Below are 26915 nucleotides of genomic sequence, written 5' to 3' on the forward strand. Positions count from 1 at the left end.
TTTGAATCCAGTAGAGAAAATTTCGAATTACGAAAGATTCATAAAACGAACCCTCGGCTAACCAGCAACCAAAGGGAAACAATTACGTCCCCATGTCGCGCGTCCAACCCCTCATGAAGCCGTTCTCGACCGCATTTACGAGCCTGACCACACTTAAATTCTCGCAATTCCCTGCTCCTGTCCCGTTTTGAGTGCCGTATAAATTTTAGTCCCTAATAAAATTTAAGAGTAGCCAAGGTTGCAGACGATTTCGACTCGAGGACCCTTCTGCGTAGACTCGTCTACCTAACACGGCTCACTTGAAAACTTCAGACGCTCCAATCACCCCTAAGTCCCCGGAAAAGTTAAAACATTTCTCAATGGAGAGCTGGACCACAGGGTGAGACACAAATGGTATAATATTCATGCGAAAAGATTTTCAATCGTTTCTGTCGATTCGTGAAAAATTAGGAATCCCTTTCTACCCCCTTAAATAATTCGAGGGACAGGAATGGATGTTCCATCTGTTACCAACCCTTACTCAGGACATGGAGGGTATTTGTATTTATATTTATATCTGTTTTAGGACACCTCACGAGATCATTGGAGTACTTCTGTTTCAAGGACTCGAAGCACTATTACAACTGACACCCCCTGACTAGGACGTGCAGAGGTGATACAGTTTCTCCTGCAATATAGTAGCTCAGTTGGTGAGCCACCCAAACATGTATTTCAAATTAATAGAATTAGTAGAATTTTTTAAACACTTTCAACTCGTGTCCGAGTCCTAGAGGGTTAAACACAACTCCTCCCTAATATTGTACAATATTAATCCTCACCCTATTGTTCCTGAAGCACCCTATACCTACGTATCTACCCATCATCCTAAAACCACCACACAACCTACAGTTCTCCCAAAGCTAGCACCAACACAAAGGACCAAAAATTAACTCCCCTTGAAAGCACCCTTACAAGCCTTCCTTACAACCCTCAGGGTTGAAGAAACCGGCGGTTCCCGGTGCATCCGCACGCGTATGCCCGCGTCTGCCCGCGTCTGCCCGCGTCGTTCCCGGCGCGAGTCTAGGGCTGTTGGTCGGTATCGTCGTGTGTAGGTGGCCGCGTTGAGGCGTCGCGGCGCGTTACCTGGCGGCTTCGGCACGCCTGCGCCCGTCCTCTGGAGAGGAGGAGTGTACATCGTTTGGAGGGGTGTTCGCAGAGGGTGCGAGGCCTGGTACGGCCGGGTCGAGGCGACGAGACGCCGGCGTCCGTCAGAGCGGCGTCGCGACGCGAGAACGGTCGCGTTCGTCCGGCAGTGCAAACCCGCGGTTCCACGAAACCGGTGAACCACCCTCTGTCGCGTCTACCCCTCTGTCCTTGGTTATTTTCTGTTCCGTCGTCGACGACCCGTGTCTGATTCGAGCCCCGCTGTTTATACGGCTCTGGTGTTTACGTCGCAGAGCGTCGCAGAGCGTCGCAGAGCGTCGTCGAGCGTCGTCGCAGAGGAGCGTCGACGTCCACCGGGACAACGCGGGAAAACCGGGATCCGTCGTCCCGACGGCGTAACAGGTACGCGTCTACGAGATTCTCCGTCGCAACAGGCTCTGTACCCTCGGTATTTTTTTCCCCGGGACGCTCGGTGACACTTAACCGAATCACACAACGCCAGCGCGCATAGTAAGTTTGAGTCGGTGATTGATGACTTGGGTGGGTAGCTGTCGTTCCTATGGTTCTTCGGTTTTGATCAGTGCTCTTTCGTAAGCTTTCGTGTCGTTTGAATGACATTGGGGTGGTTCGAGTCGGCGAGCGAATGGTACTGACCTAACCGAACGACACGATACTAGCGCGGGTAGCAAGTTTAACGAGTGATTGATAACCTGGAGAGGTAGCTTGGTTTCTGGGTTTCGAACAATCGTATAATTGGGGGGGTGGTCGGATGATGAGTTTCCGAGTGAATTGGTCTAACGGAGTGACATAATAATACTTGCGGGATTGACGAGTATAACGAGTGATTAATGGGTTGATCGAGCACCCGTCATTTTGGGAGACTCGTTTTCGGTGGTATAAGGTTTCGTGCACTTCGCGTGAGATTGGCGTGAGCACTGACCTAACCGAACGACATAGTACTGGCGCGATTGCCGTGTTTGACGAGTGACTAATGAGTTGATCAGGTAGCTGTCGTTCTGCTGTAGAGGTTCGTTGGGACACCTGGTATTCCTTTTTCCAGGTGTTACAAGATTTTCTGCACTTTGGGAGAGATTGAATAGTTCAAGTGGTGAGTTTGTGAGTTAGTTTTTACGAAGCTCTCTTTGTGACGTTTGTTGGGTTGCATGATTAACTATTGTTTGAAGATTTGGCTCCTCAGTTCGTGTCTTGTCGACTTCATTGATATTTGCATGTTTTGAGTATTACCTGTGTGGAATAGTGTTGTCTATGGTCGAATGTACATTTTAAAGTCTCATTAGAAGGTACGTGGGCCTCTTGGTGCCCAACTTTAGTGTCTTACGTGTGTCCTCCGAGTATGGTTGGGCCGACGAATTCTCAAGTGTCTGTTACTTAGGTTTACTTACCTTAGATTTTAGTTCGGGTTAGTTGAGGGTACGTCTTGGAATATGGTTAGGGCTATGAGCTCGCGATAGTGTTACGATCCTCTGTTTATGACGTTTGTTGGCGTGGGTGTTGCGGTCCGTAGGTGTCAACGAGGATATCGAACGATTCAAAGATTCTTTGTTTAAGGAGTTCCCGAACGTTTATTGGTGTTCCATTCTAGCGTCTCGTCGTTTTTCTATACCGATCACAGCAGAAATCGTGTTTGTTTCCGAACACGGACTACAGTTGTTTACAATTGTTCGAGTCCAGTTAAGTTTCCACTGGCGTCGAACCACAGTGTTTCAGCTAGCTCGGCCGAAGCGCTTACTCTTTTCAAGCGTCTCTGAATGGAAAGCAAAGACGCGAGATTTACTATCGAGCACCCGTGGTGCCTTTAAACGCTTCATTATCTCGCGCTCGGTGAATGATACAAAGGGAACAATGGCTTCACTTCGGGGTAAATGAGATGGTCGTGGCAACGGAAATATCTTCGTGCTCGTTAATAAACATGGGAACCGCGCTGGGTCCGCTGTGTGTATTTACACTTCGAAACAATGGCTCCGGTTTGTTTATCATATTTCCAAACGAGATCGTTTAATCGTCGCACTCTCGTTCATGCGAATCGACGTTTTGCGGGCCATTTTAACGGCCCGTTCTCCGATATCAGCTCCGTATTATACTCGCGCCAACAGTTTGCGCTCCGAATTTTAACTTTCTTCCGGAAAACATTCCCGAAGGATTTTATGACGAAAAGGAGTAGGTCGAATCCGAAAATTGAAACATTAGGTCTCGAGGATGTTCTATTATCTTCGACTTTTTGCGACGTTTGTTCTCACATTCTATTTTGCATAAAGAGCTGCGGTGTTCCCGAAAGTGAAGAAAACGTGATCTGCGGAGGCTCGAACCCATCACTACGCTAAAACCGCGAGTCCTGCGATCATTAAACTTGACCCTCGCGTCTCGATCGAAGAGATATCTCGATCGTTGCCGCGACAAGAGAGGGAGAGAGAAATGCGATTGACGAGCATTTCGTCCACACCTCGTTGAAAAATGCTCCAACAGGAATCGACAAGTCACAAGTGGTTTCGAGGGTCCTGGTCGGTTGAAGCCGGTTTCGAAATGCAAAGTCCATCAAAGGATATCCTGTCGGCCATTGAAACGGGATCGCGGGGGATCCAGCTCTAATCTGGGAATAGAATGGAAGTAGCGTAGCGAAGGGAAGATCGGTGGGAGGATTTGACGTCGGTGACAAATCGACGGCTCCGTTGGCGGCACTCTGTTTGATCCGAATTCGCTGGACCGAGAGCCCCGGGACGGTTCTTATTCGCGTTGCTACCGCCTACTGCCATTGCCATGAGAGAGGATGGGCCCGGAACCAGTCGATGCCACCAATAACGGCCGGCGATAACTCTTATCGGGAAAACCGGGGAGTTAATATCGATCGAGTACCAAACAGGGTTTTCGTCTACAGCATCCGTCGAACGACGGTTAATTTCGTCGATACGCTACGCTGCGTATTATTTCCGGAATCGCGAGCTTTTATTGCCGACTCCCACGTTTTCTGCCTCTCTCTCTCTCTCTCTCTCTCTCTCTCTCTCTCTCTCTCTCGCGCGGTGTCTTCTTCGTGTAACAGGTGATACTTTACGGGATTAAAATGACCGGCCCCCGACGCTGACTCACGCGAGTTCATGATTTGATGGTCGGCGCCGTCGGATTTCTCCGATCCGTGTCTCCCCTGGATTTATTTTTAACTCGTTCATCCTGAATTTAAACCGCTTCGAGTCCCGCTTGTCTCGTTCGTACAATCGATCCGAATTGTTCACAATTATTATTACTTGCTCAATAATTCAGTTCATTTCGGAACGAATAAATTGATATATTCCGGGCTGCTAATGTTGTATGACTGGACTGCGGATCTGTCTGCACAAGACACATTGTCCGCATTAATCGCATGATACAGTATTGAAGCTTTCCCTTTGACAATCTTAAAATATTCAAAACAACGCATTGGAATTTCTAAGTAATTTTAATCTCTGTACTTTAAACTTTGGCAATCTTAAAATATTCAAAATAACGCATTGGAATTTCTAAGTAATTTTAATCTCTGTACTAGTTTAACTTGCGTCGCCTCGTTTTTATCATGAACGCATAAAATCGGCGGCCGAACCGAGATTTTTATGCAAAATAGACATTTTCTACGGCTTTGCGACTCCTGTGGAGAGTGCCACTTGAGCTCTCAATGAAAAAGAAAAAACGAAGAAGCTGGTCGCCAAAAAAAAAAATAATTGAAATGCTCTAAAACGTTGCTTCTTTTTTGTAGCATTTCTTATCAGATGTTAATCTATTTCCCACGAGCCCGTGTATGGAACGCGGAATACACTCGAGCAGCAGTCGCGCCAAACGGAAATTGGTTTTAAAAGCGTGATCGAATCGCTGAACGGGGGTGTTTATCCGCTATTAAAACAATATAGCGATAATTCCAATTATCGTGGAATCAACGGGTCGATCAGCCAGAGAGACAGAGAGAAAAAATTGGATATCGAACCGAATCAGTATCCCATACAGCCTCTTGTCAATGACTTCATCCGTGAAATCAAATCGTCGCGTGCCGCGATCGCGGGAGAGCGAAACGGAAAACGTATCCGAGGAACAATACGAGCCTGTAGAACAAAGCGAATTATTAGCTAGCGTTTCGATGCGAAACGCCAGCTGACGCGTATCGTAAATTATTCGAAAACAGGTCGAACAGCACGCTCAAGCGAGTCGAGCAATTCGTAATGAGATCAAACAACGACCGATCCTAGAGCTGCCCTTGTACTCGAAATATTCGTACGTGCACGCTGCTCGGTTGACTTCTGCGTAAACAATGTACCAAACGAGTCAACAACAGCTGCTATGTTTATTGTTGCATTTATTTTTAGACCAGTGTCAAAATCTACAGCAATCGACGACCGCAGTTGCGAAAATCGCGTTGATGTCGAGCGTAACGAACATTCAACAGCTAATTGCGACGTTAATTGTGAAGACTCGGGGTTGGGACTGGGCTCATTTTCTAGGCATAGCTTCGAAGTACATGCCCTTATTTTTTTGTAAATTTTTGGTCCTCTGATATTCAAGCTATAATTTTTCAAAGTGAGTCTGCTCCTGCACCGCCCCATGTATCATTTTGCTCGTCTTTTGGCTTCCGGTTCCGAAAGCAAGATAATGAACAATGCCAGGATTACACATCCTGGCTCAAAGACGGATGCAGTGTAGCGCGAGGTTGCTGTTATTGTTGCAGCCCGGGTTCTCTTCCGCGCGAAGGGAACGCCGAAATGTAAATTCCTTCCGCCGGGAAGTTTGGAAATATTCAAGGCCGATTAACTATCTGCGACGCGTCCAAACAGACAGGGATTTTCAAGTATTCTTTTGAGGAGCCGTCTGAAATATTCATAACCGGGATCCAGAATTTTCCGCGTCCTTTGTGGCCGGTCGCGATCCAATTGGAATTCATATTTCTCCGCGGGAAGATTTTTCAGTCGTACCAATGAAAAAAGATTACCAATTCTGAAGTCTTGTGTTCCGAGCATAGAGAAAGTGGAGCAGAGCAATAAATAAATCGGTCATAAATTAATCATGGAATGAAAAGCTCCTTGACTAAAATAGTCATCAAAATAAATCTAAAAAAATGTCATAAATAATCACGCCAGCCAATAATATCGAATCTCCCGTGCCCGTGAACGTTAATCAGAGATTTACTGTAAATATCGTTCGAGGAAGACAAATAACCGTTCCCGATTAAGCACAGAGTCGATCCGGTTGAAGTCGACAAGTACCGGCGAGCTAGCCGAACGAAATGATTAGCCCCGCCGTGGGGCTGATTAAATTGTTAGTCGTGCTAATTAGCAGGATCGAGTTGGCGGGCACCGAATAATTGCCAGCAATATTTCGTTCGTGCCGCGTAACCGCGTTAAATTCATCCGCGTCGCCGGACGGAATTATCAAACAGACGTCAACGGGTTGCTCGTTAAGCCCACCATGAATCATCTTTCGCAATCTATGGGGTCGGTGGGTCTATTCGGAGGCGATGGCGTGGGCGTCATGCTCGCAATCTCTGGCGTCAGAAGCCGCCTAACCTCGTCCGGCATTGCCGCGATCCGATCGATCGATCCCACCATTGACAGACTCTCGACCGAGAAAACGCGTCCTTTGGGACGCGCTTCTAATCACCGACTTTGTCGCTTAGGGCTCCGACAACCGATAGAGCTCGTCTTCCCGGTCACTTTTAACCTTTCACAGAATTCTTTAAAATATTAAAGACGCCGAATTGTTCGACAAATTTATTTCTTTGGGCATATGTCAGAAAAATACTCATTATCAGGACACAACATTTGATATTAACCCTTTGCACTCGAAGCCATTTTAACTCTAAAACGAAACATTTCTTCCGACCTAGAGTATTTCCCTTCTATATATATTTTTTCATGATATACATACGAAAATGGTGCAGTTTACTCGTACAGTACTGAAACGTTTAGTAATTTATTAAACACAAACAAATTTAATAATGTAAAAAATATTTTGAATAATGATACAGCAATTTTTAGTGGCGCTTTACAGTCGCCATTCGAGTGCTAAGGGTTAATACTTCGCAACTGAAAACGAATTCACCTAACCATCGCCAACTGTTCCCCACTCTTCCTCGAACCGGAAGTCCTCGGCAACTCCCCCTAATTCTCATTACAAGCTGCGTCAATTGTATCAAAGAATAAATTGCCAGCAGAAGGATATCTGAGGACGGTGTTCAGGGTTTCTCGGAGCCTCGAAGACGGTCTTCAGGGTTCCTCGGAGCCTCGAAGACGGATTAAGGAGACCGGCAAACATTCCGCTCACGTTTCCCGCGTCCTCGCGCACTTTCGGCCCAACGCGGCCGTGTTTATCTTCCCGAGGACGAGCACAACCCTTCCAGGCGACTCGCGCGAATCGATTACCTTTATCGAAACCGTGGTGACCGATATATATCGCGCGAACGACGCCTTGAATCACAGATCCCGTCGGGATCGAGAGAGAGCTCCTTCGTTCTCGCCCCGAGAACGCGATTTTAATTAAGGCGGAATTAATCCTCCGAGGAGGCTGTGCGATCCTTCTACTCCAGTCCGTGAATTCGCCCTTTGAATCTCGCTAACTTTTCCTGTTTTCGTTCCGGTTTAACTGGGTTTCATTTGCTTGATCATTCGCCACAGTTGCGATCATTCTGGCTTGTTTAATTCACGGTTATAATCTTCATCGAGCCTTTCTCAAAAAACTCGAATAAAAATGGAACGCGACTCTCACGACTTGACTCAAGTTCTGCGTACATTTTGTAGATAATATAGGTTAGCGTGTACTTAATTAGCTGGAATGATTCGAGCTTCCCAAGTGGAGAACGTTGATGGACCGCGAAGGCCAGACCGCGCCAGTGCACAGGATACTTGTTGAACACCGGAAACCCCGGTACCAACGGGTTGACGCTTGTGAAACGCGTCCTTGAATGTGCTTTTGCTACCGATTCGAGCCGCCCATTACCATATCAATAGGCCGTGTAACAGCCCGCGGGATTCTTGCCGGGGATTACCATAAATATCGAAAATGTAGCACAACGTCACAAGCAAACCAGCCTGGCTGAAACCGTGGACCCGCGATTTTCCATTGGCTGTTGAAAATTTTCTATGGCGGAGACGTTCCACGGGATTAGGGGTTGAAAAGCGCTTGAGTTATGAACCGAAGAGACAGGTTTTTTCGTGCTTCGCTGCACGGCACATTGTGGAGAAAGTATGACGTGTGCGGGATTTCCGGGTTGGGCATGCGAAAAAATTATTGTTGGATTGTGGGTGTTTATTTTGCGTTTGCAAAATTTTCTGATGTAAGTGAACAGTGTGTAGAAGGTTTAGAAAGTTTTAACAGCATGATAGGCTTGCAACGTAGAGGGGATTTCTGAGGACTTCCGGTTTGCAGATGAGAAACAGCTTATTATGTTGGAATTCTGGTATTAATATTATTTTTGCAAATTTCTTTGCTGTAGAGAAGTAGCTCAGAACTTACCCGAGAACTTCTCCCGAGGACTTCCGGTTAGTGGACGAATCATTATTGTTGCAATGAAGAGATTCATTTTCTTTCCAGAAACTTCGGCAATTGTGCAATTATGTGATAAATGAATCACGTAGAACTTCGCTCGATCTACTGCAGTATAATATAGTGAGGATTTCTGAAGACTTCCGGTTTGAAGGGAGAACTAGGAACAGCTAATAAAGTCCTGGCAAGATAAACTGCTTAAGGGAGGATTTACTGTAGGAATTAAGGCATTCATTTTCTTTTCACAAGTTCTAGCAATTGCATCATACATTTTGTTATAAATGAATAGCGCAGAACTTTCCTCGTTGAGCTGTGTTGTAACGTAGCGAGGGACTCTGAGGACTTCCGGTTTCTAGATAAAATGAGAAACAGCTAATCGAGTTCAGAAAGAATAAATTGGTTGACGTACCGTGGGAATTCGAGAGCTAATTATCCTCTCAAAAATTCTAACAATTGTAAAATTGTCGTGAATAAATTACGTGGGATTCGTTCGACCACAGATAAAAGGAAGCCGACGAATCGGAAAATATATTGAAAAGTTTTTTACGATAGCAGTTACAAAATTAACTTCAGATATTGCAGCAATTGCATCATTAAGTCCACGACAAACGCCGAAAAATCCGCCCGGTAAGAAATATGCAAACCAACAATTTCAATATTGATTCAAGACGGCCAATAAAATGCGCGTCGGATAAATCGGTAGAAAAATCATTTGCAATCGCGTCGTTAATTTCCGAGCGACGTGCCGGGATCGATTCCTGTGACAGGTAGAACGTTGCGTACGACGCTTTATCGCCGGCATGATCGCGTATCGGGTCGTATCAGCAGTTTACGTTTATGAGGACGGCGTGCCAGATAAATGTTAGCAAACGAATCCGTGTGTCGCGCGAATTATACTCGATGCGGAGGCAAACAAATATTTATTACAGGCGAAAGTCACAGATTTCACCGTTCGGGGCCGGAATGAAAAATCACGCGACAATGTTTGCGCGGTTCGCTCGGCTGTAAAACATTCGGTTTGCGGCCTGGACGCGTCCCGAGCACGAAGGGCGCGTATTTTTCACCGACCGGACTCGCCTAAAGGCGAATTACGCTTCCTCGCTTCGGTTCTGCGAGAAAAGTTGGATTTAGCTTTTCCGGGTTTCGTTGGAAATTAATCGAATCCGCAGTCTACTGATCGGACGAAACGCGAATGAAAACAGTCTTTACGCCTCTCGTTGTGAACGGATCATACAGGATGGAAAGCCTAAATTTTTGACGCCCATCAAATCGGATCCAATTAACGTCGTGTCCCTTCCAGCGAAAATAGACGAGGAAAACGGGGAGGGAGGAAAATGGAAGAGAGAGATATAGAGTATATTACGTACGGCATCTAACGATGACAATAAATTTACAAAGGCCGACCAGCCCGAGGGACGCAGTTATTAAACGAGCAAGAAAATTGTGGGAAAAGAGCGAACGCGGCAGTTCCACCGCGAATTTCTCGCTCGGTAGCTGTCCTCCCCCACCGTCGACTAATAAATCAAGAGATTCGGAGCAATTAATGGAGGGGCTTTGTAGCTTGAAGACGTGACGAATCGCGGGGCTCGGTAAATATTCACCGGTATTACGGATTCAATCGGCCGACGCTTAACCGCATCACGCAATGCAGTTGTTTGATCGTGCGCTCTGCGAAACGCCGTGCAGTATTAATTTGTCGGACTTGATCGCCAGTCGTCGGTTTTTGTGTTGTTCCACTGTGGTCAGTTTGGACGGGGTATTTGACACGCGACGGTTATGATACTTTCCTGATGGTTTTCTTTTTATCGACTACCCTTAGCTTTCATTTTGTCTAGGGTGTACAAATTTTAGTTTCTAGTTGTTGGGGTTAATGCGCCTGAAAAAATTCATAAAATCTGTAGACACGCGGCATGATGACACTTTCGGGGTCCACACGCACGGATTCCCGGGGTCCACACGCAAGATTTTTGAGTTTCACACCGCAGGACACTTTTCTTAGATGAAACTGAGTACAATTACTAGAAGAAAGGGAATGAAACATTTTCTTACAATTAATACTATTTCATTTGTCTCCTGTTTTTTCACGCATCGGGAAGAAATGCGCGTGGGGGATCCCCCGGGGAATGCTGGGTTTCCGGGCGTGTTGACGCGCAGAATGCGTGGAAATCAACCGAGACGAAATTAATCCGGCACCCCCGTGTACGGGAGGGTGTGTTTTGCCATCGATTCTATGTGTTCTCTCAATTCTTTTTTTCCTCCGTCGAATCGGTTTCCCCGGTCACGATGGCCGGCTAGGGGCAATAAATCTTGCAGCCAAGGTGCAAGCAAAGCGAAAAAAAAAGCAGAGGAGTGTGGCAAAGAGAGAGAAGGGGGAGGTAGGAAGGAGGAATCGGATCGATGCTATGGTAAAAACCGTGGAGAAGCTTGTCTACGTGGAACGTGCCGGGAATGCTGTCCAGGAGGATCAGTGGGCGGCCACAGTGCAAAGAAAAAGATACTGTTTAGTCAGGATATTAGGGACATTGATTACAGAAGATGCGGGGCAGGGAAAACTGGGACAGCTCGTGTGTCTTGCTTGCTTTAGGGGTGGCGACAACGGTCCTGTGAAAGCGACAGGACTCCTTTTTTTCCCCCCGGAAGATGTATCGCTGGGAAGTGTAATTTGTGGGTCTCGCCGAAGGGTTTGTTGTAATTGGTACGAGAGGTGTTATCGATTAGACTTGGATTTATCAGGCATCTACTTCCGATTCGGTTTTAAGAATGTAGAAAAATAGCAGAATTGCATACCCCTGTTGACAAGTAGGAAAATCAGCTGGATCTTTAATGCAACCGTCGACGAATTCCAATCGCAGTAATGCTTCTCGTAACAGTACTGCAAAGAAAATTCGAGCGGAGACGATTTATGGCCGCAGGTTGCGTTTCCACGGAAATTTGATTAACGACCCTTCGTGACACGACACTGGAAAGCCAGAAAAGCCGGGACCCGTCGAACAACCTGTGTTCGCTCACGCGATAGCGATTTCGCTGGGGAGATTGATTCTCTACTCGTTTTTTTTTTTTCAAAATCATTCGACTGCAATTCCTGTAACTGTTTCTTGAACACTCCGGATTGAACACAGAACGGAGCCGCGATTTCTACCATTACACTGTCCAACAAAATTAAACTTTTTTCGAATTTTGCAATACCTGTTGGGTGATTCTTATACACTTTGTCATCCTAAAACCGAATCTGAAAGTAGAATTGCTCCATCACGCAACGTTTTCGAAAAATTTTGGTTTTTGTACAAATGCCCGATTTTGATACGAAACGACGTGTTACGCAAAAACTAAATACGCGAGGAAGTTCAAATTTGAGTCAAGAGATAGAGGGGACTCTCCTCTACATATTCATGTAGTCAATTATATTTTTATGGACTTCCTAATAGTTGTAAATGGTTGTTAAAGTTTGAAAATGTGCCGACGCGGGTACTTTGTACGCTCTATTTTTGTATTTATGTGAAAAATCCTTTATCTAGCAGGAATTTACTATACAGGAATGCATTCTACAGACATTTCTGGTAAAGAAACCATTCACGAAAAGTATTTGGTTCCCTTAATGTACGAGAAGGATCAGAAAATGTTAATTGACAGCGTGTGCGCGACGCGTTCGCGCCAGACGGCCATTGCAGCCTTTTCGCGACTCGCCAGGGCTGTCGCTATGCGTAGTCGACGCTGGTACCACTCAAGTATGTCTTTGCTTACTATGCTTAATTAAATACATTTTTTTTTGTCTTTTTGGGTGCCAATCATTACAAAAGATTATAAAAATACGAGTTATATTCACATTTCATTGTGGAAATGCTTAATAAAGAAAATTGACCGCAGCAATGCGGTGACTGGAAAATTTTATTTTCAGTAATTGTTGTCTTATCTTTATAATTGTAATACCAATGGACATTCAAGATTCTTCCGATTAAAATAAGTCCAAACACTATGTAAATGGGACTATTTTTATCGATTTTATTGATCGAAGTACATAATTAAGACATAGATCGCTCTATATTAAATCGATAAAATCTCGCGGAAGTGTATAAATCAGCCGGACTGTTTTTGTTCTATTCATGACGAAATTATTTTAAAATCAAAACAAGGAATACAATTCCAGCATTAATCTTTCATCAAGATATTTCAACAATGGAAAAACGTTACAAAGGAAAAGACTTATGTGCGGATGCTTGCTGATTACTGCTGGACACTTATTATTGAAAATCGGGATACCAGGAACAAACGTCAAGCAAGGTGGAAACATTTTAAATTTGTTTACATCAGAAATAGGTAAGTTTTTGTATTCAATTTTCTTTATTAAGCATTTCCACAATGAAATGTGAATATAACTCGTATTTTTATAATGTTTTGTAATGATTGGCACCCAAAAAGACAAAAAAAAATGTATGTAAATAGTAAGCAAAGACATACATGAGTGGTACCAACGTCGACTACGCATAGCGACGGCCCTGGCGAGTCGCGAAAAGGCTGCAATGGCCGTCTGGCGCGAACGCGTCGCGCACACGCTGTCAATTAACATTTTCTGATCCTTCTCGTACATTAAGGGAACCAAATACTTTTCGTGAATGGTTTCTTTACCAGAAATGTCTGTAGAATGCATTCCTGTATAGTAAATTCCTGCTAGATAAAGGATTTTTCACATAAATACAAAAATAGAGCGTACAAAGTACCCGCGTCGGCACATTTTCAAACTTTAACAACCATTTACAACTATTAGGAAGTCCATAAAAATATAATTGACTATATGAATATGTAGAGGAGAGTCCCTTCTATCTCTTGACTCAAATTTGAACTTTCTCGCGTGTTTAGTTTTTGCGTAACACGTCGTTTCGTATCAAAATCGGGCATTTTTACAAAAACCAAAATTTTTCGAAAACGTTGCGTGATGGAGCAATTCTACTTTCAGATTCGGTTTTAGGATGACAAAGTGTATAAGAATCACCCAACAGGTATCGCAAAATTTTTCTGGTGTTGGACAGTGTTATCAATACATGCAATTTTTGATTGACATCCTTTTTATCTTGGCTGTGACGTATCATACTGGGATTCTTCCAAAAATGCTTTAAATATTTATTGAGACACTTTAGAGTACATAGTTTGTGTCTATAAAATCTACACGTTCAATCTTAGCTAACAATTTATTTCTCTCCTTAATAACTTCAGTAAAAATAAAATACCAGAGACGTATAATAAGTTGATACAAGTTAGACAGAAAATGATTTCTGTCCCTGACAACTTACCACAAATAATTTAAAAATAAATCAACACGAGTTGGAATGGAAAATTAAATAACAGGAGCTAGAAAATCATTTCTGTCCGGATTCTTCAGATTCTGTAAACTCTTCTAATACATATTCCACACCATGCATCGCGTCTCCCATAAATTTCTAAAATCCTCTGAATCTTCATACTAATTACGAAATCACGAGCTTCATGCAATCCTAACAGATTCATGCATCGCAAGCTCCTGTTATTATTTCTCCTTCCGAGACCAAAGAAGCTGTCTCTCAGCTTCGGGATTCTCGGGTTCCCGGGTTCCCGGGGAACTTGGCCGAACTTGTTAAGATAAAAATGTATTATCCGACTTCCCTGAATCCGGTAAACGAAGTCACGCAACGACCGGAAACGCGCAACTTCGTTGCGGAAGAGCGTTCGGTGTTTTCGAATCTCGCGAAACTCCCGCAAGAGAGAGAGAGAGAGAGAGAGAGAGAGAGAGAGAGAGAGAGAGAGAGAGAGACACGTCGAAATATGCATAGCTTCCGGAAAATGATTCCGGTTCACGGACACGGTGATTCTCCTTTCGCGGCCACCCGTTGCTTTTCCACTCGACGATGAATTAAACCGCTGGACCAGAGCCGAAGACCACCGCGCGCAGCACCGGGTCTCGTTCCGACGAATTAAAATCGAAATAAAACGAGCCGCGAGCACTACAAGCAAAGCTGGATTATACGGAACGCTTTAGAATCCGCTTTGTTGCGGGCCGGACCCGCGAGGAAATTTCGATGAACCTGTTAACGTTTATTCGCCGGGGAATAGACATACTTGGACGTTCGGCGCCGGAAACAAAACGTTCCAGCGGAAATGCCGCGGCACGGTTAAAATAACGCGAAGAAAAGAGAGTTTCGTTCGGCCGACCCTGGGAATTGGAAACCACCGGAGATTTTTAATAACGTGATCCGGTTACTCCTCACCTGCACATCTGGCTTGCTCGGAAAAGCATTATGCTCCGTAGTTCGGGTGTATTGTGTTGGCTGAAAGTTCATGGCAGATTCGAAAGACATTTCCTCTTGAGGAATGAAATATTACATTGAAAGCGCTTTCGAATTTAATGGTAATTTAATGGATTTTCATGTAAACTGTCAGTCGGTTATCTCATGAAAAACGCGAACAGGGAAAGTTTAAAAATATACTTGTTACAAATGGACTGTAGATTTGTATGCGAAACGGGTCGAGTAAAAATTTTATGTTCGCTGTTTAGAATTTCAACGCGTTAAAAATAATATCGAGAGCACGAACAGGAATGTTTGTGCGAAATAAAAATTGTCTGTGTCCGTTGCAGAAGCAGCGAGTTAAATATAAATTCACTTCTACTCTGAATAATTTTAATGTAATAATATCATGTCTTTAGCGTTGCATTTCATCTTCTCGATTTCATCATAAATGCATAATATTCGCGGTCTGGTTACAAGGAATATAAGCCATCGTTAATCGCGTAAGTAGTATACGACGTCATTGGTCAGACAAACAGGCTGTCTCATCTAATCAAACATAACATGAGTCAATTAATCGGACATGCAGTGTGTGCCCGAGTCGATCAAACAAGTAATATGCGACTTCGCAGGTCAGTCGATATTGGGGGATTTTCCACGGAATTTTCAATAACAATCGCAGCTGTTTCTCCGCGATTTCAGGTTGAAGGACAAATATTTGTTCGGCGCAAAATTTACCGTGCGGGAAAAAGCTCGGACCGGTATCTCGAGCGTTTCTCGCGCCCCGAAATCGCGTTTTAAAGAGCAAACAAGTATTCTTGTGGACCCGGACGGTTCGGATGGAGAAGGTCTGCAGCAGAGCTCGAAGTTGAAGTGGAGTTTTCCGGGAGGGGGTGTCGCTGGCCCGAGAAAATTCCGTGTGCAACGGGGAAGGCGTTCTTCCCCGGCGAAGATTCGGTAAACGGTCGTGGAAAATCCACGGGCGAAAATTTGTATTTACATGCCGGGCGGCGTCCCCCCACCCGGCTCGCATAATTAGTTTTCACGGCGTAATTCCGTCCCCGTTACTTCGCAGAAATTAAATTCTCCGAGGACGCGAATTCGCCGGCGACGCTCCCGGGCGAATCCGTAAATCATTTCCCGCTCGCCGATATTTGACGCGTATTAAGTCGAGCGCGGGACAAGTCCCCCGCCGAGAAATTGATGAGTCTCTCTTCTCGAGAGCTGCATCAGATCATGAAACAGTCAACAATAGCGTTGGGGAAGTTAGCGAGTCTGCTAGTTACTCCGCGAACTTCCTGTTTCGCTCGTTTCGAAGGTTAATATGACGATTTCCGGACCTTCTAGGATTTACCTGGTAAATATTGAACCGTTTTGTTTTCACTACTAAATTTACCATCGTCTGTCAAACGACCAGATAAGATTTTTTATTATTCAATTACTAAAATTATAAATATGCTTGAAATTGTAAGTATCTTCGTTTCCCTTAAATATTGACTATCCATCCACAAAAAGTAAAATTCGTACATACGTCCATTACATTTCTTCGAAAAAAAGGCTCAAGAATATACCCTCACTTTCCACCATGGAAACTCGAAAGAATCCAATCGGCAAAGTGGTGCAAAACGAGCTTAACAAAACAAAATCCGAACGACCACGTCCCGGAGCGTGAATCCTTGAATGTGAACCCCGGGAGTCCGTGCGCGTAGACCCCGTAGCCTCCACCTCGCAACTTCGAGCTTGAATGATTGATCAACCAATCGCAATCGAAGACAATTAGCGCTGGAATCGGCGAGAACTTTCGTGAGGGAATGTCGACGTCGTGCTGCTCGAGCCGAGTGAAATTTAAGTTCCTCGAAAAAAGGACTCTCTCTCTCTCTCTCCTGCGAGTTAATCGGCGTAAGTTCCGTCGAGAGAGCTCCACTCCCGGCGTATTAGAATCGCCGGAGGGCGTTCTCTCGGGCCGTGTTCGCGGTAATGGCGTGTTTTTTTCGTCCCTCGATACTCCACGGTGTGATTACGTTGAACGGGGACACCGGTGACACGCTGAGAGCTCCTCCTCGCGACGTTTAAAACTTTAAAAGGTTAGTGCCGCCCCGAAGTTCATCGCGTTACGCCGCCGGTCGAAGCGTAAACGCCGCTGTTTTCCCGCGGAGAACGTTAACCGTTTTACTACAATTACATCCCAGGCGATCATTTAACCGGGGCGCCCCGTTCGTCGATGCGCGCCCCTTAAAAACTTTTCGTTTTCCCGCGGAGTCGTTGCCGGCAACACGCTGTTGATAGTAAAACGAATTATTGGCCGTCACGCAGCGTTGCTGTTTTAGGGTCCTGGCCAAGCATGAAAGCAACTAATCGAATTAAGTGCGAACCCTGTGTTCGCGAAAAACTCGCGAGGGAAATTACGGTGATGGTAAATTTGACGAAAGTGCGCGCCGCAATCTGTTGGATTGGATAGCATTTCTTTGAAACGAAATTGCAAGAGATAATTTAGATTTACTGTTCGCAAATTTTCGGAATTTTACTCTTTTCATACGCTATAAGATAGAATTTTAGAGTTGAGTACAATTTCATTTTGCTTAGAGATTCGCAGTTCCGTTAATCTGCGAAGCAGAACAGAATTTCGAGCGCGAGGTGTACGGTCGAAAGTCGTAAAAAATCCACTCTTGCCAAGCCAGTCAATGCATAAGTAGTCGAATCGAGCCGAAACTTTGGCATTAAAAATTTTACAGCTCCTCGAAAAAGTCTCGCCACCTTATGAAACCTTCAAAATTTAACTCGGTCGTAGTCGAGCGACACAATCTCGAACTACAAACATAGATTCCAGCTGCAACAAACTCTCGCATACCGAACTTTATTAGAACGAACAGGAACCGAAAACGTTGACGGAGTAATCACAGTGATAAACGTCAAGCCTCAGGCCGGGATTTCCTAAATAAACTACGTACGTTGCCGTAGAAATTTTTGGATGTGTGTGCTCGTGGACGTGTTAATTTCGGAACTCCATCAGCCAATTTCCGCAACCGTAGTTTCGCGAATTTTACGGTCGAGGGTGTACAACTCTCTCTCTCTCTCTCTCTTTCTCTCTCTCTCCTTCTCTCGATAAAGCTTTACGATTTGGCAACTCAGCTGCGGTACTATCGTCTCTCTTATCGAAGAACTCGTTCTTTCAGAAACGCTGCCATAGATCTTGGTAACAGCGAGCGTCATCGCAGAAACGCTTATCGATGATCACCACTCCGGTGACTGTTCGCAGAAGGAAACGGAATATCGATCTCTCGAAGCATATCCGTCGACTTCGCGTAACTTGTTCGAAAAAATGACTCGGGGAAAATGGCGGAACGTATTCGCCCACGAGTCGCTTCGAAGAAACGTTCTTCCGAAGGAGATGGAAAAACGCGATCTCGAAACTTTTCAAATTACCCGCCTCTCGAATCGAAATTTACTATCGAGAGAGAGGGAAATACACGGGGAAAAGTGCTGGTCGATTAACGGAGCAACAAGTCTCGCGAGTGCTGTTCGAAAACTTTCGAATCACTCGGCCTCGTATTGTATCTGACGGGAAACGCTTCGGCGTTTGCCAATTTCGCCGATTTTGGCATAGTTTGTTGGCCTTTGAAGCACTGAAATTACGTTGTTCCACCGTTCGGGATATGCTAAACATAATTTTCTCCAGTGTAATAGTTAGAAAAGTCTGGATACTGTGTTAAAGCTAATATAGTTTGCAAATGAGTAGAGGAAATGGACGAGAGGCTTCGCTGGAGTCCGTGCGTGTGGACCCCGGGAGTCCCTGCACGTAGACCCCGGTTCCAAAAATCGCAGCCTATTGATTTCAACTTTTGCGGTTGCAAATTGCGGAGTTTTTGCACTTCAGTCAATTTTCTCAGGTGTCTTTCTAAGGAGAATGGGAGTAAAGATCGGATTAGAGAATAATTAATGCCCGAATGAAGTTTGGACGTCCGGACAAGTATTTACTTGTTGCACGGCGTGCATCGGGTAAACTGCTTAAAATGCACCCGACGTTGCGCACGGTGCATCCAAGGGGCAGGCAACGCCGGGTGTCAAACAGGAAAATGAAAAGACGGAAATGCGACCGCGGGGAATCTGATTGCAGTTTTCAGCGCACGTGTTTGCCATCCGGCAGGTGTTTCGAACGATCCGCTGTTCGCACGGTGCATGCAACGATGCAACTTGATGCAACTATTCCGTTCACTCTGTATGTGCGCGCGTGTGTGTCTGGACGGGGATAGGCTAACGATGTACGTAATAATTAGGCGGGATCAAGATTCAGTCGCTTCGTGATCAGGCGAGCTAATTTGCGAATTATCGTTCGACTATCGCGTTGCGGTTAATTACGCGCACGGTTTGTCGAGAACTTGTCGAAAATTTTCAACCAATGAAACGACAATTAAATATACATTTAACGATTAAAAATACACAATTTTCGAAAATGTATATTTTCCAGAGCCCCTGTATATTTTATAGAGATTTGAGAACATAAGGGGGTTAAAATCATTTTTTCGCCGACCCTCGAGCGTAGTGTTAAATATTTCATTACTTTTCGAGGGATCGTGCGTTTATAGGTTAATTCAATTCCGCGGCTCCGTCCGGAGTAATTAAGAAACAAGGTTCTGGCTTTTAATAAGACCGGAAACCGTCAGGGAAGCGAGTTGTTGCGTTAATGAGGATGTTCCGCGCAAGAGCTGCCGGGTACCGCGTTCTTCTAATGATTTCATTATACTTCATCGAGCCTTGTAAACCAACCCCTGACACCCCTTCCAGATTTCAGCTTCCGTTTCAACGATCTAAACAATTTTACTGTCAGTCTGGCAACCACAAAAATCTAGTCGATTCGTCGGATTTTTCTAAATATGTCCCCCTAAAACGTATGATCAAAATTTGGTACACCGAGTACGTTAACGTAAAAATTCACTTTTCATCTGGACGAATAATAGCGATTTCTATTTTTGCGAGAAGCGGTGCATAAAGTGTAAACACTCGGGAACACTTGTGCTGGCGAACAATTTCGAGCCTGCGACTCGCAGGTTTTATTCTGCGCTCAGAGGGTATTTTCGAATATATTCGAAATGTGTACACGGGGGTGAACTCGAACGCAGCCCACGGGATCCGAAGGGATCAAAGGACAAGATTCTAAACCGGGGAACACTTTGACATTTCGTCGGGGGGTGCTTTGACATTTACGATTTCTATAAAGAGCCGGCGGCGAAGTCGATTTTACCGGCGCTGGTATTTGACGCCGGCAAAAGCGCACGGCCCCGCAAAGAAATTTCCATCTCGCGTTACCCCGGACACAGGAGACTGGTTAATCGAGCTAATTAACAAGCAATATCTCCATTTTTCTTCGTCGGAACGAAGAGAACGGCTCCCGTGCTTCTCTTTTTTCCAGTTAACGCTGCCGCCGCTCCTCTGTAACAGTATAATCACAAATAAAAATATAAATAGCCTATATAAAAGCCCGGCGAATAAAAATCGCAAGCTTTCAGCGGGGATTTAATCTTCCCCTTTACGCGATGAAAACGTTTGTCAAGGTAATTAGCTGCTGTGTTCCACTCTCGATAATTAATCCTTGGACGCTTCGGATTCAGTTAAAACAGCTGTTTTGTGCGAAAATGTTTTTGACGACTGTTTATTTCCTGTTTTATTGCGTCCTACATTTATTTTATATTTTTCTACCAATTTGTACCTTCGTTTATATTTTCTGCGGTTCTCTACTTTCTCTACTTATTTTCTGTGATTTTCTATTTTCTATTATTTTCTATTTTCTGTGATTTTCTACTTCTATTTTCTATTTTCTACTTATATTTTCTATTTTCTACTTATATTTTCTATTTCCTGCGATTTTCTATTTACCGAAATTGTCTACTTTTTACCTCTGTCATTCTCTGCGATTTTCTACTTCTATTTTCTATTTTCCACTGCTTTCCACTTTATTCCATATTTTCTACGAACCGCTACTTTTTAATTTCTACTTTCCAGGACTCTCTACGTTTATGCCACGATCTTCTGCTCTTCTAATTTCTATTTTCTATTTCCGCAAAATTCACAAATCATATTTCAGGCATTTCCTGTCCCATTTTCCGCCGGAAAGATTTCCTTAAAATACCCCGATCCCATCTCCTGCGATTGGAATGCTCGAAACGAAACGTCCCGCCGTTTGATGCTAAGATAATACGAGCGGTTTCCAACTATCATCGCAAGCTTTGTCAACTTTCTTCCAGAAGATCTACATCAAAGTCTCCGATACTTCCCTCTACGCGCTTCTTCTTTGACCTGGTGGCATACGATTTATTTTATGGCCGCGTTCGCGCAACTTGCTTTCTTGCTAATAATATCCCGGCAGGAGACGAACTAACACATTCAATGCCGGTGTACGTGTTTACTGTAAACGTTGAATATTCATAACCGGACCGCGGATCTCGTATTTACATTTTCACAAATTATTACATGAAACTCGGAATAAGGGAAAGTTTTTCTTTCTCTGAGAGGTCCCTCGCAGCAAATACACGGTGGGAAATGAAATATTGCTGCGGCGAACATTTTCTTGTTGCAATCTATTTTTATAGAATTTTAATGTAACACAGCCAACTCAAGAAAAAAAGATACCAGTCTCGAGAAATTGTCGATGTTTAAAAATTGTTGATTTTGTAAAGCTTCGAGTCGCAAAATTGTTTTAAGTGTTTCCGCAGACGTTCGAATTTAATTGTTTTTGTGCTTTTTGAGGCCTCCGACGGAGAAGGGTAAGAAGAGCCTAAGTCGGGATCGGTTTCTCGGGTAAATTGAATCAGGAAACTTGAGGTAGCCCGATCGCGCAGTAAGTAATGTAAAAGTTGTAACATTGGTGGAACGCGCGGGACGGACGAAATTGCGAAGTTCTGGTTAGGGATTCTCGTAATGAAGCAGAGTGCCGTGATTCGGAGGGAATTACACCGCGTCGCCGTGGAACGTGACGCTTAACCCCGTTCCAGATTGTTAAGTATTCGCGTACCGCTAACTTACGATCTGCTATTTAGGCGATTTACCCTCGCGGCCGGGAGCGCAGCATCCTTGGTCGCGAACTTGAACGCCGAGGATCGATTAATTGTACTTCGCGCTGTTCTTTCGCGTCTGCTGCGCGTTGTTGCCATTCTACAGGCTGGCCCACAAACAATACACCCGGACTGCTTGGGTGAAATTTTGGTTTATTCGGTTTAAAAATTAATTTCCAAATTGAACTGTAAAATCATTGAAAAACATATTTTCCACGAACGAATCTACCACAGATTTAGAGATTGAAGCTCTCCCTTTGAAACCACCCTTTGCAGCTTGCTCAACGATTTTTTCCATCAACATCAAAAATCCTGGAAAATAATATTTGATCAGATAAAAATGGAATAATTCAAATGTGTAACGCTGAGCATCCCCCTTGCTTTGCACAGGTGCTAACCCATTCACGAAGAATATTTTCTACGAACGAATCTACCACAGATTTACAGATTGAAGCTCTCCCTTTGAAACCACCCTTTGCAGCTTGCTCAACGATTTTTTCCATCAACATCAAAAATCCTGGAAAATAATATTTGATCAGATAAAAATGGAATAATTCAAATGTGTGACGCTGATCAATCCCCCTTGCTTTGCACAGGTGTTAACCCATTCACTGCAGGTTCAACGCTGAATAAATGAACAGGGGTAATTCAATTCTGAATGTAAATAAATGATTCGAAACGCCACTTTTGGCACACAAAATTTTAATGAAACGTTCACGCCGCCTTAGCGTCGAATGAATCGAATAAATTGAAACGCGACGGAATTTGTTATGGCCATACATCGCGATGGTTAATTAACGAGAATGCGCATTAGCCACTGGGTACACCCCCGATAACGCAAAGAGAGGATTATGTTTTCTAACACCTGCTCGGCACACGAGAGCGCCGGCGCGTGCGCGCGCGCGCAATTAGCATGAAATAGAGTTAACGGCGCAATTACCTCTAATTGCACGGAAAATACATACCGCCTACAATTGGACCGGATATCGATATGCTGCGACAAACCCATCGACCCAACCAATTCGATGATCGTTTTAATTGCGTGCGCTGCAATTGCCTTTCGGCCGCTCCCTCGTTACGCCGCCTCCAAGTCATTCGAAATACCTGCATTAATGCGTCATAATTGAGCCGCATCGCGATCAAGGTGCGCCGGCAAAAATTAATCGCGACCCCTCCAGGTGCTCTCGATTTCGATGGTCTGTAAACAATCCGTGGTTTCCGGTTGGTTTCACTAAAATTCAGGAATTATTTTCGGAAAAACCGTTGCACCGCTTGCATCGGAATTTTTCGCACATGTTCATTGGTATTTATATAACTCGTGCGATTTTTTCCAAGTAAAAATAATAAAAATTACACGAGTTATATATATTTTTACAGGTCGATGACTGGTCTTTCTGAAACAATAAGATAAAGTTGCAATCGAATCGAGATTCGACCATCGTGTGTTTTTCGGTTGTGAAAGTTCGATTAGGGTGCAACAAGCAAAATCGCAGCGGCGGACAACATGTTCGGCGAATTAGTTTGATTTAGTGGAATTTTTGGGGGTGGCCGAAGTTGATAGACGCAGGGTGAAAGTTTCGCAGCGATGTTATCCGTTATCTGCCCCGTAATACTTCCGGCGGCAACTGTTGGCAACGGGCGACACCAATTATCAATGCATTCCACTTTGAAAAGAAACGAGGCTGTACCTGTTGCTGCGCCCGGGTACAAAATGGCAGAAGTCACGGGTCTCGATTTATTTTCCACGGTTCTTCGCCTCCGCCGCAACCCTCGGCTGACCTTGTCCTCCATATTGAATATATTTCAGAGTCCTCGTTGGACGCTGACACGCTCGAGCTTGAGAACTCGTTGCTGAAACGGAAACGACGCGACGGGGATCCACTGATACCGAGCTATAGCTCTCTAAAAAATCCCGATTGACGCTCTGCAGTTGCGAGTTCGAGGGTGGTTCAGTGTTTTACTACCCTTGTTCGAAACGGGATTCGAAGAGAGCTCCGAAAGTTGTTTTTCTTCCAATCTGAAATTTATTCGGACTACACAAAAGTCCGAGCGTAAACGAGCAATTTACTACCCTCGTTTCAGATAGGGGTTGAAAAGTGGTCTGAAAGTTGTTCCTCCTCCAATCTGACATTTATTTCGACGTTTCGCAGAAAACTCGTGGAAAATTGTTTTGTAAACTGCGTTGCGTAAAATTATTGCTTTGAAACTTGTTGATCTCGCTACGGTTTGCAACCCTTACAAAATATGGGAGTCGAGAACTTAGGCAATTGATCACTCGAAATGGTTCTTCGGACTTAAAATAGGACGTGTTCATTTTGCAACCCTTGTAGGAGAAATGGATTATAAATTATTAGAACCTGGAATTTATCAATTGCCGGTCTCGGATGTTACAGATATTTTACATCCCTTGCAGACCGAACTCGGACCAGGTTCAGCAATGCACAGATATTTTACACCCTATGTCGTAAGCAGGGGTTGAAAGGTTTTGCATGTGGGTAGGAGGAGGAGATCAAGAATTCAACGTTCTCTCTTGTACACGAAATACGAACCGACATTTTACATCCCCTGGGGTGGATAGGGGTTGGAAATTCTTCGATATAGGAGTAGAACGAAGAACTTTACATTCCAGTTTATATACATACCCGGAATTCTTGTCCGTCTCCAGGTAGCCACCAAGAAAATGTTCCACATAACATCCAGTTTATTTCACCGTAAAATTAAAAACTTCCACTACATTTTATAACTTTTCACGTCGAAATGCCTTTCCTTTGAACGCGCAACAAACTGCGAATTTCATGCATTTTTTCAGTAGACCAGTAAAAATGTTAAAAGAGTTTAAAATTATTCACTTTTTGCCTAAATTCCAAAAAATACTCGTAACAACAAAGAAATCAAAACCGTTTGATTTGTCTTCAAAAAATTCGTCTTTGGAGAGCTTTTAGTAATGAAACAAATTTTCACCTGGTTCCAGTGCCTTGCAAAATTTTCCCACAATCTGACAACTACGCGAAAAGAAATTGTTCAGACACGAAGCAGCGTTCCATAAACAAACATTCCACACTCCCAGGACTCTCAGTATTAAAAGGATAATTCCGGGAGCATAAGGTTCCAGTTTCGACGATGGGGAAATCGACTATTCATCAACTTCTTCAACGCGGACGAAACTTGCCGATCCTCTGGCGCGGGTGTCGTTTAAATTCAGCACGATCGAAAGTTCGGGGCGCGTTTCGCGCGCGTCGCGAACGGAAGAAACGTCGCCGACGGAAACTGCGGGGGCGTAAACAAGCGTCGTTCATTTGCCGGGGGTTCGTTTCCCTTGTTAGCACGGGGGCAGACTGGAACGATAAAACTGAAACTAAGTGACGAGCTGCTGGTTACCCGGCGACGAAACGCGGCGCGGAATTGCATTTCCAGCGACGACGAACGAATAAACGCGCGACCAGCATCGAAAACCAAGCGAATCGGCCGGCGATCGTGAGAGGGTGCTATTATTCGCTCATTTACGGTCCGAGTTACCCTATTCGAGCACTCTCTCCGGCGGATTTGCAGAACTTGCTGATTGAATTGCTGGAAATGCTCGAAACTGTTGGAAAGTTCGATTGAAGAGCTTATTTTTGTTCGGTTTTTGTGAGGTTAGAAGTATTTAATAACGTCCAGAATATTTATTGCAACGTGGATTGAATATTTATAAGCCTGTGTTCATTAACGTCCGAATTGTTTTTAATATGTAATTTTAATCCTTATTTCGCCCAAGTACTTCCACAAAATGAATTTCAATTTTTCTTTATCGTGTCCCTTTAAAACAGATGGTAATGTAGTAAAAAGGACGGAGGTGAAAAATTATATTTTCATTATTTCGTTGGAAAAAATTGATAAATATTAATGAACCCTCGCTGGTGCTCGATTTCCATAGAAACGGACCTGAAGTCGTTAACAAATAATGGAACTTTTATTGGCACACCGGGTAAACGACTTTATTAAAACTCTAATGTAAAAATTGTAATACTAATCAGCAGCAGGTGGACCAGCGGAGAATACGCTAGGGGGATAATTCTTTAGTATGCAATCACACCTCCGTATATACTTTTATTTCGGTGTTAACGTTATAGCAACGTACAACTAATTTACATTTATATTTCAATGAACCTGCATCCCTACTGTGCGTTAAAAAAAGGTGTGAAAAATCGTTAAGCTCGTTGGAAAAAAATTGTACATTTTTCCTGTGCTTTGAAATTTCCACTTTGAAAGAAGATGCGGAATCGGGTGACATCTTTTCTCGCAGAGTAGTAGCCGTTCAAGAATCCCTAATCCCTTTGCAATAATTCAGCAAAGCAGTCGCCATCAAAGGGAATACGCCCCGCAAAAGGGCTGTCCATTATCGTTTCGCCGGGGCAAAAAACGAATGAATCAATCACTCGTTTGCGCGTGGAAAACTTGCCAAAAAATGGGTATACAAATATGCAGGTTCGTAGAAAATTAATCGGCCGTCCATCAGATTTTTAGCGTTGCCGGCACAAAGGACGTTCATAAATCTTTCGCGAAAACATCTGGCTGGTCGCGCGAGGGCTCTCCCCGGGGGGTTTTTTGATAAAAATCCTCGCCGAGCGGTGGCGTCAAAGCGTTTCCCGGGGTTTTCCGGGTCCGATCAAAGTCCGTGAATCGCGTTTCCCGTCAAAAGGATCGCGCCGGTGCACAGGGTGGACGAAACATAAAGGATAAAACGGCCTGTTGACCTGGTAATCGCTCGCTAATTCGCCGCGCGACGAGCCCCGAAAATCGCGCACCCTGCAAACAAGGTCGCAGCACTATAGTTCTTATCGTTGGCGTGGCTCGACCCGGCTGGATCCGATCTAAAGTGGCGGTACAGCCGGGTCGGATCGATCAGGACGCGTTTCGCCACGCCGGCGAATATGTTCCGGCCAGCTTTATCATAGTTCGCGGGAAACTTGCTCCCCTAATC

At 44.4% G+C, this 26915-nt stretch overlaps 1 protein-coding gene across 1 annotated transcript in view; it reads left to right on the forward strand.

Annotated features, from left to right (window-relative positions):
* The first annotated feature begins 1178 nt into the window (after positions 1 to 1178).
* The window catches only part of LOC143361498 (uncharacterized), a 123935-nt gene continuing 98198 nt past the window's right edge, over positions 1179 to 26915 (forward strand). Inside the window, exon 1 of the mRNA XM_076800954.1 lies at positions 1179 to 1545. The gene's annotated coding sequence lies outside the window, so the exon portion shown is untranslated. The remainder of the gene's footprint in view (positions 1546 to 26915) is intronic.

The sequence above is a fragment of the Halictus rubicundus genome, chromosome 15 (genome assembly GCF_050948215.1).
Source record: "Halictus rubicundus isolate RS-2024b chromosome 15, iyHalRubi1_principal, whole genome shotgun sequence".
Lineage (NCBI taxonomy): Eukaryota > Metazoa > Arthropoda > Insecta > Hymenoptera > Halictidae > Halictus > Halictus rubicundus.